Source organism: Phascolarctos cinereus, unplaced genomic scaffold (genome assembly GCF_003287225.1).
Source record: "Phascolarctos cinereus isolate Bilbo 61053 unplaced genomic scaffold, phaCin_HiC Scaffold_5;HRSCAF=322, whole genome shotgun sequence".
Taxonomy (NCBI): Eukaryota; Metazoa; Chordata; class Mammalia; order Diprotodontia; family Phascolarctidae; genus Phascolarctos; species Phascolarctos cinereus.
In genome coordinates, this window is record NW_027555958.1 from 254,871,365 (window position 1) to 254,883,485 (window position 12,121).

Consider the following 12,121-nt stretch of genomic DNA (forward strand, 5'->3'; position numbering starts at 1 on the left):
ATTCTCTCCTATTCTACAATGCATATGGAAATACTCATTTTATTTGGTGTTTTTTAAGGTCAAAAAATAAAATAAAAGATTATTTCTGTATGTACCTTTGAGTAGGGGGTATAAGAAATCACTTGTGGCTTCTGGAAGGTTGAGTGGGACTGTGATAGTAAGCACTTCCTACTTCCATGACTAAGCCAAGTCACAATGTAATCAAGAGTTTTAGAAATGTTCAACTATTTCTTTGTTATTTTACTCTCTATGGGAGGATATTAGGGTAGGCCACACCAGAACATGGGTTCAAGTGTGAAGCTAAGTATCAGGTCGTAGTTTTTCCACACTAAGGTAAACAACAGACGTCAAGCCTTGTAAAGAAATCTTTCCTTTTGATTTTTCAGCATTCTGCAAGCATGAATACTTTTTATAAAACACACATGAAACAAGTATTAAGCTGCATGATACAAACAACAAGTATAGCATACAGACAAACACAATGTAAAGTAGTCAAAGAAGACTTCACAGGGTAGATGGGCTTTTTCCATTGAACTTCAGAGAACTCAGGCAGAAGGGAAAAGGGAACATTCTGCAAGGACAGCACAGACAAAAGCCCAGAGACTGAAATGAGCATTATGCAGTAAGTTGTATCACCTTTGTTTCCTTTCAATCATCTTCCAAACAAAATACTTTTTTTTTTGGCTAGGCAATGGGGTTAAGTGACTTGCTCAAGGTCACACAGCTAGTAAGTGTTATATGTCTAAGGCCGCATTTGAACTCAGGTCCTTCTGAATTCAGGGCCAGTGCTCTATCCACTGCGCCACCTAGCTGCCCCCAAACAAAATACTTTTGCTAAACTGATAACAGATGTTCTTAACTTAAGATTTTTTCTTTTTCTGGAGGTATTGGATTCAGGGGTGTCCCAGAAATAACTGATGTAGAGGAAAAAGAAAGAAATAAAACACTTTCAAAACAAAAATACTTCTGTGAATTTCCATAAACTTTATTTCTCTTAAGCTTAACATCCTGGAGATACAAAGTATTAAGATCACTATTTTAATATGATAATAACAACAGCTGTCGTGTATATAGTGCTTTAAGATTTGAAAAGTAGTAGACATAAGTTATCTCATTTGATTTTACAGAATGGGATATTATCATACCATGTTTCCAGCCTGAATATAACATTTATGTTACTTCCAAGTCCATTATTTATTCTCTTTTACACATTTTTATTGTTCATTATTGTTCAATCATTTTTAGTTGTGTCAGACTTTTTGTAACCCCATTTGGTGTTTTCTTGGCAAAGATACTACGGTGATTTGCCATTTCCTTTTTCATCTCATTTTAAAGATGAGGAAACTGAAGAAAACAGGGTTAAGTGACTTGCCCAAGGTCATATAGCTAATACGTCTCTGAGGCCAGACTTGAGCTCAGGTCTGCCTGGCTCTGGGCCTGCTACTCTATCCACTGTGTAACCTATCTGACCTTTTACATATTAGTTTTCCACAATATAAACTCCTTGAGAACAGGAGCTGTTCAGTTTTTGGCTTTGTGTTAGTGTCCAGCACATAAAAGGCATTTAATAAGTCTTCATTAATTTGGATTGGTTCTATCATTACAGTTGCCCTGAGAGCAAGAAATTTAGTCCTCACCTTTCCCTAACTCACCAAAACAATTAGTACCTGTACGGTGTCCTGTGTACTACACATGCCAAATAAATACCTAATGGCTCACTATAAGCAGGAAGTCTCTAGGAGAGATGTTTCTCTCGCCTTCTAGTGCCAAGGTCCAAATGAAAAGCCTCAACCACTCCCCTGGGAGGTGTGCAGACACTGCATAACATTTGCAACCATACAAACCAGTTCTTGTCAGAGACTCATTTGGTATCTTAAAAACAAACGTTCAGGCTTTCTAATAAGCACTGTTAGGTATCAGGAAGGAAAAAAGGCCACAGTAACTATTAAAAGGTACCTAGGAAACCTGTCACAATGACCAACACCACCTTTCCCAGGTAAGAGGTACTGATCTTCTGATCCACTCTTTGGGAAAAGTCAAAGTCAGCCTCTCTAGGTCTCAGTTCCCTTATCCTCAAAATCAGAGAATAGGGTCTCCTGCAGGTGTGACGTTTTATGATTATAATTGCCTAATAGGTTTGGGATCTCCTACATGCTGCGTGAGCCCAGTAGGAGAATACGGATACCACAAGTAAGATTTAACATCCAAAAATACCTCCTTGGCCATAAGACTACTATTAGATTCACTTTTCTGAGTTATTAAGCTATTACCTCTTAAAGTTCAAATATCCCTAGGAGAAATAACTTGTTAAAGCAATTAGCAATTATGTGAATTAGTTCATCTTTAAGAAAAGAGCATTTGGAAGCACTAGCCAGGGTTGGGGAACCAGCAGCCTTGAGGCCACATGTGGCCCTCTAGGTGCTCAAGTGTGGCCCTTTGACTGAATCCTAACTTCACAGAAAAATTTGAGAACCCAGAGGGCCACATGTGGCCTCAAGGCTGTAGATTCCCCAACCCTATAAGACAGCTAGATCAGTGGAGGAACCCAGATAATCCAGGAGAAATGAAGAAGGGCCCACCAACCTACCCAAAAGCACAAGAGTAAGTCTGGCCCTGGTATAAAGCTTCACTTCAGGAATTAAGGCTGGAAATGTGATTAAACAGAGATACTAACCACTGTAAGAAAATATTATGGATATAGAGACATTTAAAAATATAACCTAAAAGACAGTAACTTCACAACAGATACAAGTAGACTCAAAGTGAAAAAAAAAAAGATTATTCACAAAAGCCTATGTAAAAACCTGGAAGAAATAAAGCAAAAGATAACAAAAGAAAAAAAAAGCTCTGAAGGAAGGAATTGTAAAGAAAATAAACAGCTGAGAGTAGCGTAGTAAATCTTACCCAAGTAATGGACCCTCTGAAAATCAAAACAGACTAGACAGAAAGCAATGATTTTATGAGTCAAGAAATAGTAAAACAAAATCAAATGATTGGAAAAATAGGAGAAAACATAAGATATCTGCTATCAAAAACAACTGACCTGGAAAAAAGGTCACGGAGATTTAAGAATCATGAGATCATCAATGGAATGATTAGGCATATAATATACTGAAAGAAGCAAATAAGCGTAGTATAGCCTAGTATTTGATAAACCCAAAGACCTCAGCTATTATGGCAAGAACTAATTGCTGGGAAAATTGCAAAGTAATCTGGCAGAAATGAGGCACAGACCAATATCTCACACTGTATTACAAGATAAACTCAAAATGGATGCATGATTTAGACATAAAGGATGATATGTTAAGCAAATTAGGGGAGCATGGATGAAATTACCTGTCAGAACTATGGGGAAGGGAAGGGTTCATGACCAAGCAAGAGACAGAGAGATTCACTGGAGGTAAAATGTATCCTTTTGACTACATAAAATTAAGAAGGTTTTGCAGAAACAAAAACAATGCAGCCAAAATTAGAAGGAAAAGCAAAAAACAAGAGGGGAAATTTTGTAGCAAACTTCTCTGATAAAGATCTCACTTCTCAAATATATAGAGAACTGAGGCAAATTTATAAAAATAGAAGTCATTGATAAATCACTGAAGGATATGAACAGGCTGTTTTCAGAAGAAATCAAAGCTGTCAATAATGATATCAAAAATGCTCTAAATTATTAATAATTAGAGAAATTAAAATTAAAATAACTCTGAGGTACCACCTCCTCCACCCATCAGACTGGCTAAAATGACAGAAGAAGAAAATGATGAATGCTGGAAGTAAGAAAATAGGTTCACTACTACACTTTCGGAAGAACATTCTGGAGAACAATTTAGACCTATACCCAAAGGGCTATGAACAGTGCATACCCTCTGACCCAGCAATACCACTACTAGTCCCATACCTCAAGGAAAAATGAAAAGGACTCATATGTACAAAAATATTTATAGCAGCTCTTTTTTGGTGGCAAAGACTGGAAACCCATCAGTTGGGGAATGGCTGAATAAGTTATGGTATATGAATGTGATGTTATATGCTACAAGAAATGATGAAGGGTATGGTTTCAAAAAAACCTGGGAAGACCTATATAAAGTGATGCAAAGTGAAGTGAGCAGAACCAGGAGAATAATCTTCACAGTAACAGCAATATTGTAAGGACAATCAACTGTGAAAGACTTAGTAACTCCGATCAATACAATGAACCACCACAACTCTGAAGAACCCATGATATAAATTGTTATCCATTCTCCAAACAGAAAACTGATGGACTAAGAGTCCAGAATGAAGCATATCTTTTTTCTTTTCTTTACTTTTCTTGCTTTTTCTTTTTTAGAACATGGTTAATGCAGAAATGTGTTTTGCATGATTTTATATGCACAAAGGGTGTTCCAGGGGTGGGGCCTTGAGGCCACAGGTTCCCCACCCCTGAATTCTATTTCTTGCTTTCTCAATGGGTAGGGAAAAGGGCAAGGGAAGAATAGCCATGAGTCCTTTGAACATATGGTTATAACATTTAATTCACAGGATCATAACTTTAGAGGTAGAAGCAATCTCAAAGGTCATAAAGTCCAAACCTCATTTAACAAATGGAGAAAACAGATGGAGAGAGGTTATAACTACCCTACGATCACAGAGCTGCTAAATGTCGGAGACAGGATTCAAACTCAGATCTTTATGATCCAAGTCCAGTGCGTTATTCACTGTACCCCCAAGATGCTCCATCTCTTTTAGGCTCAAAACAAACTACTATGTTAAGGGTTAGAGTTCCACAAGATGGTCAGAGCCTCAAAAATGGTTTTGTAAATAGTGCATTTAAGGCACAGAGTTTTCAATAAAGTAATAACCTGAATGCTCAGTGCCACTTGGTCTGCATAAGTAGCCCAGGTACATGAGACTATGAACTCATCTAAATAAGCAAGATATAGTCACTTAAACGTGCAAGCTAGTGAAAGGGTATGTTACAGGGGCAAAGAATTGGTTAGGTTCTTCTGCTCTTAAGACAGAGAGGGACAACGTCCAAAGGCTGATAGCATGCAAAGAACCTGGGTTCACTTGGAGAGTGAATTCATTTATGGGACAAATTTTTACTTGATTATTAACATCTTCTCCATCACTTTCTTAAATCTAGACAATCAACAAAATAACATATCAAGCCCTGAAATGCTCATACTGAAAATTAAAGAGTTGGTCATTTAAATGGGCTCCAAGGGACGGAGCCAAGATGGCAGAGTAAAAGCAGTGACTTGCTTGAGCTCTCCCCCAAACCCCTCCAAATACCTGTAAAAAATGGCTCTAAACAAATTCTAGAGCAGCAGAACCCACAAAAAGACAGAGTGAAACAAATTTCCAGCCCAACACAACCTGGATGGTTGATGGGAAAGGTCTGTTGCACCAAGCTGGGAGAGGAGCACAACTCAGTGTGGGCTGTCTCGGCAAAGACAGGGCCTCAGCAAACTTGCAGCCTCAGCGGGGATTCACAGGCAACAGTGGCTGTTTCCAGACTTCTCAACCCACAAACGCCAAAGACAACTTAGAAGGTCATATTGGAAAGGTCTGTTGGACCTAGGTGAGAGAGGAGCTCAGTCTGGCCCCAGTCTTGGCACAGCCCCAGGGAGAAAGCTGCTTCAGGAACTCTAGACCCACAGATGGAGGGGGGGAACAAGCAGCTGATCAGAGGGGGATTGCAGGGATCGCTTTGCTGGCACTGAGGCAGGATTCTCTTGCCTTGCTCGCACTTGGATCTGGTTCACAGTTCTGGTGGCAGTCCTCAGACAGGGAAGAACACTAGTGTGGTAGAGCTTATGGCAGTAGTGCAGAGAGAATCCTCATAGTTCCAAAGCAGAAAAGAGTGCTTGTGGTCAATCACCGACTAGAGCACAGATCAGGAAAGGAGTAAACACCTTTCCTTTGACCATACCACCTTGGAAGACCTGAAAAGTTACAGGTCACTAGAAGTACCTCTGAAAACAGCTGCACAAAACCCCTGAAGCTTGGGACAGAACATCCTCCACACTGGAAACAGAGCCCCTACTTTAACAGAGTTTAAAAGTCAAGTAATTGGCTATGAATATGAGCAAACAGTGCAAAAAAACCTCAGACTATAGAATCTTACTTTGGTGACAAAGAAGATCAAAACATACAACCAGAAGAAGACAACAAAGTCAAAGCTCCTACATCCAAAGCTTCCAAGAAAAATATGAATCAGTCCCAGGCCATGGAAGAGTTCAAAAGGGATTTTGAGAAGCAAGTAAGTGAAGCAGAGGAAAACATGGCAAGAGAACTGAGAGTGACGCAAAGACATCATGAAAAACAAGTCAACAGCTTGCTAAAGGAGACCCAAAAAGTACTGAAGAAATTGGCTCCAGCTTAACTTTGCCTATATCTCACCTCCCAAAACTAAACCCTGTCCAAGAAAAACAGTCAAGCAAAAATAGATAGTGACTATATAGGACAATGCAAGTAATCTTCTATTCCATGATAGAGGAAGACAGAGTTCACTGCATGTTCTGTCCAATTAGGCTATTCCAATCTTCCCCTTCACCTAAGCACAGACAACCCTTGGTTCTCCTTCTACCTGTCTGACCTGACCCTTTTTTCTCAGTTTCCTTTGCTGGTACATCATCCATATCACACAGAGTACCTACTGGTATACCTCGAAACTCTGTCCTGGCCCCTCCTCTCTCTATATATTTTCCCACTTGGTGAACTTATCTGTTCCTTATACAATTATCATCTTTACCTAAATGATCTCAGATCTATCCAGCCTTTGTTTGTCTCTCTCCCAAGCTCCAGACATGCATCTCCAAGTGCTGCCCATTTTACATTTTCAACTGGTGTCCTAAAGGTGTCTAAAACTCAATCTGCCCAAAACTGACCTCACCATCTTTCCAGAAAATTCTGCCATCCTCCAAATTTTCCTATTACCCCACGCCGGGCATGCTGTCTCTCTTCTACTCCCACTACTGACCTACTTAGCTTCTTTTAAGTACCCTTCTTTTATTGTAAGTCTCCCCCCATGCCTCTTAATCATAGCGCCTTCCCTCTGTTAATTTCTTCCTATTTATCCTGTATACAGCTTGTTTTATATATATACATACACACATATACACACATACATGTATATATATATATGTATATATATGTATGTATATATACATATATATATATATATATATATATATATATATATATATATATATATATATATATCTGCTGTCTCCCACATTAGATTGTAATCTCCCCTAGAGCTTACAATCTTACAAAATCTTACAAAAGAGGACTCTTTTGACTCTTTTTGTAGCCCTGGTACTTAGCATAGTGCCTGGCACATCATAGGTGCTTGACAAATGCTTACTGATTGACTGAGGAGACAACCATCCTCTCAATCATTTATAGAAATGGAACTGGAAGGTTCCAAACCTCAACGTAATTCTCACTGTCCATTCTGTTTTCAAATTTCTGTTGTCTTGTTTTTGTCTTCAAAACATCTCTTGTATATATCTTTTTTTCTATACTCACACAGCCACCACCCCTAGTTCAGGCCTCATAACCTCTCACCTAGACAGTTTCAGTGGCCTCCTAAATCATTTTCCTGCTTCACTTTCCTCCACCTGGAAGATCATATACATTTGATCTGTTTGACATTTAATGCCCTTTACAAATCACTCCCAACCTACCTTAAGAAACATTACTCTCCTCTCTCTCCCTGTCCCTCTCTCAAACACATTCTCTCTCTCTCTCTCTCTCTCTCTCTCTCTCTCTCTCTCTCTCTCTCTCTCTCTCTCTCTCTCTCTCTCTTTCACTTCTAGAAAACTAACTTTCTTAATGGTCCTAGGCATTCCATCTCACCTCCCCTACCCCACTCCAAATTAACTACCTCCTCAGTTCAGCCTCTGTTTATTCCTAGTTTTCTTCAAAGCTCAGTTCAAGCACCACCTTTTACATAAAACCTTTCCTTATTCCCTAGCAGCTAATGCCTTCTGCACGAAATTTGTATCTATTTTTTACATACCTCTTATATGGTAGCACATAATGTGGCACTTACTAAATGTTTGTTGACCAATTAAAGAAGCATAACTAGGAATTCTAGCACCTCAGGGAAACTCAGTCTAGCTTCAGGGATGAGACAATAGTTCGAGGTGATTTCAGGGAAGAGGGAAAGCAGTGGCTAGTACCACAAACCACGATCCTGCACAAGCCACATAGCATAGGTAAATAGCATGGATGACTGCTTGGGAAGAGAGAGAACGGTTTTCCTACATCCAGCCCATAGCGCCCTAATGGAAAAAAGGGATAGCCACAGGACCTTAAGGAATGGCAGCCAGGGAAACATGTAGTGAACAGAAGATCAGAAGACTGGTACAGGGAAGGTCTAGGCCAGGGGAAGCACACTAATTAACCTCCCTCCCACTTCAATCCATTCTCTACTCAAGCGTGTGCTAAAATTATATTCTTAAAGAATAAGACTGCCTATGTTGACCTTATTCAGTAAAATTCAATGACTCCCTATTATCTCTAGGATCAAATATCAAGTCCTCTAGCTTTAAAAGCTCTTCACCACCTGGTCCAGTCATCTTACACTTTACGCCCCCCCACTTGTCTACTTGCTATGTTTCTCCAAAATGACATTCCATCTTCCAACTTCTGACATTCCTTCGAACTGGCTGTCCTCATACCTGCCAAGTCTCCCTCCTTACCTCTACCTCTGCCTCTGCCTCTGCCTCTTAGGTTTCTAGGTTTCCTTCAGAACTCATCTCAAATCTCACCTTTTACTAGTCTTTCCAAGCTGCTAGCGCTTTCCTCTCTGAGATTACTTTCCATCTACTCTTAATATTTTAAGTACTTATTTGTTTTCTGTTGTCTCTCACACACTTAGAAGGTGCTTAACAAATCCTTACATACTTATACTCCAACCTGGGATACTGATGCCTCAGGCTAATTGTAGCTCTTGTCAGAGGTTTAACTCACAACCGTGCTGCCTACTGTGTGACCTTGAGCACACCATCTAAATGACCTAAGCTTCAGTTTTCTCATCTGTAAAATGAAGGGGTTGGACAAGATGGCCTCTAAGTTCCTTTCCAGTTCCATATCTATGATCCCATGACTTCTCAAAGTCAAGATGAAAGGAAGGTTGCATCTCAAGTCCATTAAATGCAAAACTAAATGAAAGAGAACTGTTCAGCAAAACAACCAATTAGTTACATTAAGTTTTTAGAAACTAAATAATTTAAATATGCATATATTTAATGGAATCTTTAATGAATGATTTGTAAAGGAAGAAACACTATAAAAGCTCATTTCCTAATTCTGACCCTAATCTTTTGTCTTTGTCCTTTATAATCCCAATATTGCATAAAAATAAAGATTCTCAATGACCAGTGACAGTCAGAAAGGATGAGGATACAGTGGCAGAAAAGAAATTTTCACACCAAATTTCAAAGTAAATTTTACTCAGATAATTAATCAAAAATATTTATTAAGCACACTAAGGATACAAAAACAAAAATGAAATATTCCATACTCTCAAGAAGTTTACATTCTACTAGGAGAATAGTACAAAAGTAATTTCAAGAAGTAGAGAATGCCCATAAAAACACGGGATGGCACCTGAGAGCTGAAGAAAGCCAGGGGCTGTACAAAGTGGTGGCACATTCAGGACATGGGGAAATGCTTGAAAATATACATGGAGGTATGTACAAATAAAATGTTATATAGTAGGAACAATTAGCAGGTCAGTTTGCCTGGAACAGAATGCAAGAAGTGTTATACAATGAGACCAGCAAACTAAGTAGAAGCCAGCAAGCTCTCTCTCTTGAAATTCTATTATTGTTTAGTCATGTCTGATTTTTCATAATCTCATTTGGGATTTTCTTGGCAAAGATACTGGAGTGATTTGCCATTTCCTTCTCCAGCTCATTTTACAGATAAGGAAACTGAGGCAAACGAGGTTAAATGACTTGCACAGGGTCACATGGCTAGTCTGAGGTCATATTTGAACTCAAGAAGATGATTCTTCCTGACCCCAGGCCTGGTGCCTATGGCACCACCTAGTTGCTGTACATCTTGAAATTACTTTTGTTATTTACTTTATGTATTATTCTCCTAGTAGGACTAAGCCCCTTGAGAGTAGAGAGTGTTTCATTTTTGTCTTTGTATCCTCAGTGTCCTGTATGTAGTAGGTGCTTAGTACATGTTTCTGATTATCTGAAGTAAAATCGACTTTGGAATTTGGTATGAAAACATCTTTGCTGTCATTATATCTAATCACACCCTTTCTGACTGTCACTCTTCATACTATATTGGGATTGTAGAGAACAAAGATAAACAATTAAGAGTCAGAATTAGGAAATTAGTTTTATAGTCTTCCTTCCTCTAGGCACTTTCCCCAAACCCTTTATTCCTTAAAAGCCTAGTGCTTAGCTGTTTCAGTCGTGTCTGACTCTTTGTAAACCCATTTGGGGTTTTCTTGGGAAAGACAGTGGATCGATCTGACATTTCCTTCTCCAGCTCATTTTACAGCTGAGGAGCTGAGTCGAACAGGGTTAAATGACTTTCCCATTGTCATACATTTGAACTCAAAAATATGAGTCTTCCTGACTCCAGGAGGTACTCTATCCACTGTGCCACCTAGCTGGTCTTTGAAAGCCTAGGCTCTCTAAAAACTCTACCTTTTTCCCCTCTCCACCTACAGTCCCATCCTCTCCCCAAGCAATAGCAGCCTACCAAGATAGTAAGCAAGAGGTCATTCTCCTGCTGTTTATTATCAAATCTACAACCATTACATTTAATCTCATCCCAATTATAGGCTGACACATAAATTCCAGTTTTGACATGAGTGGGGAGGGAGAGAGGTTGTTAAACCTTAGCTAATTAAAGACTTTGCTAAAAACTTCTGAATAGTCCCTCGCTTTCATTCTACACTGGTCAAAAAATCAGGATTCAGTTTAAGGAAAACACTGCTAAGAGGTGCCAAGGGTATAGTCTTTAGGTCTCTGATCTAACTAACAAACGTTAGCAACATGAGACACAGACTGGCACCATAAGAAAATGATTTCTCTTAGGGGAAGGGATGACATCCTTGAAGCTTTCACAGAAAGATTTGTTTTCTCCAACTGAAACTAGAGTCCTTGATACTTTTGTAAACTTTATTTACTAGGCTATCTGAGTAGCTATTTAGATCTTCAGTCCTCTCTCCCATACAAGTTATCACTCAGGTTCTCCAGTGAGAAGCAAACCCTTTTCTTGTTTAAAATTACAGACCTTTAGAGCTGGAGTACTTTCATAGCTTTCTAATTTCAGTTGAGATTTTCCGATTCTACAGATGAAGAAACTGAGGCCCAAAGGATTAGTAATTTACTTAAGGTCGCACTAATTAATCTCAGTCTTCTGATTCAAAATTTGGGGCACTTTCAAAGAAACTAAGCATATTTCAATGACCAAATCTTGGCATTATCTCCAGCTCTTAATTTCTAAACACTTCCTTTAAACTCAAGATAGTAACGACAATAATAAACACATTTACATCTCCTCTCAAAATTTACAAAGCACTTTCTTCACAACAAGCCTGTGAAGCGGGTAGTAACAGGTATTACCATCCTCATTTTTCTCAGAGAGGTTAAGTGATTTCCTAAGGACAAGCAGGAAGGGTCAGAGCCTGGATCTGAACTGCAGGATTTGTATTCAGGAGATGCCTAGAACACTTCTTTTCTGTAACGACTTGGGCAAGTAACAACCTATCAGAGCTTCAGTTTCCTCCACTGAAAAATGGGAATGACAATAGCTACTTCACAGGATTATCTGTGGTACATACAGGATTTTTGTTAGGCTCAACTAAGAAATATTTGTAAAGCACTTTGTAAACTATAAAGTCCTGTCTATGTTAATTATTTTTAGAAAATACGCTGCATACCATCATTTCTTTCCCAAGGCTCGATACAATTTCATTCTCTGTCTTTACAAAGCCTGAGCTACTTAATCCTCGGACTTGGAAGGATATCCCTACTTATTTTAAATTCAGGCCTGCCAAATCTCCCTCATCTAGACAGATAAAGATGAAAGGAAACTCAATTATAAGGAAAACGCTGCAAGAGAGACAAATCAGTTCTGAACTAAAACGGGGCGTTGGTGAAGA

At 39.0% G+C, this 12,121-nt stretch overlaps 1 protein-coding gene across 2 annotated transcripts in view; it reads right to left on the bottom strand.

The window, feature by feature from the left end:
* Nucleotides 1-12,121, bottom strand: part of USP43 (ubiquitin specific peptidase 43) — a 119,219-nt gene that overhangs the window by 106,282 nt on the left and 816 nt on the right. The gene's annotated exons all lie outside the window — the stretch shown is intronic.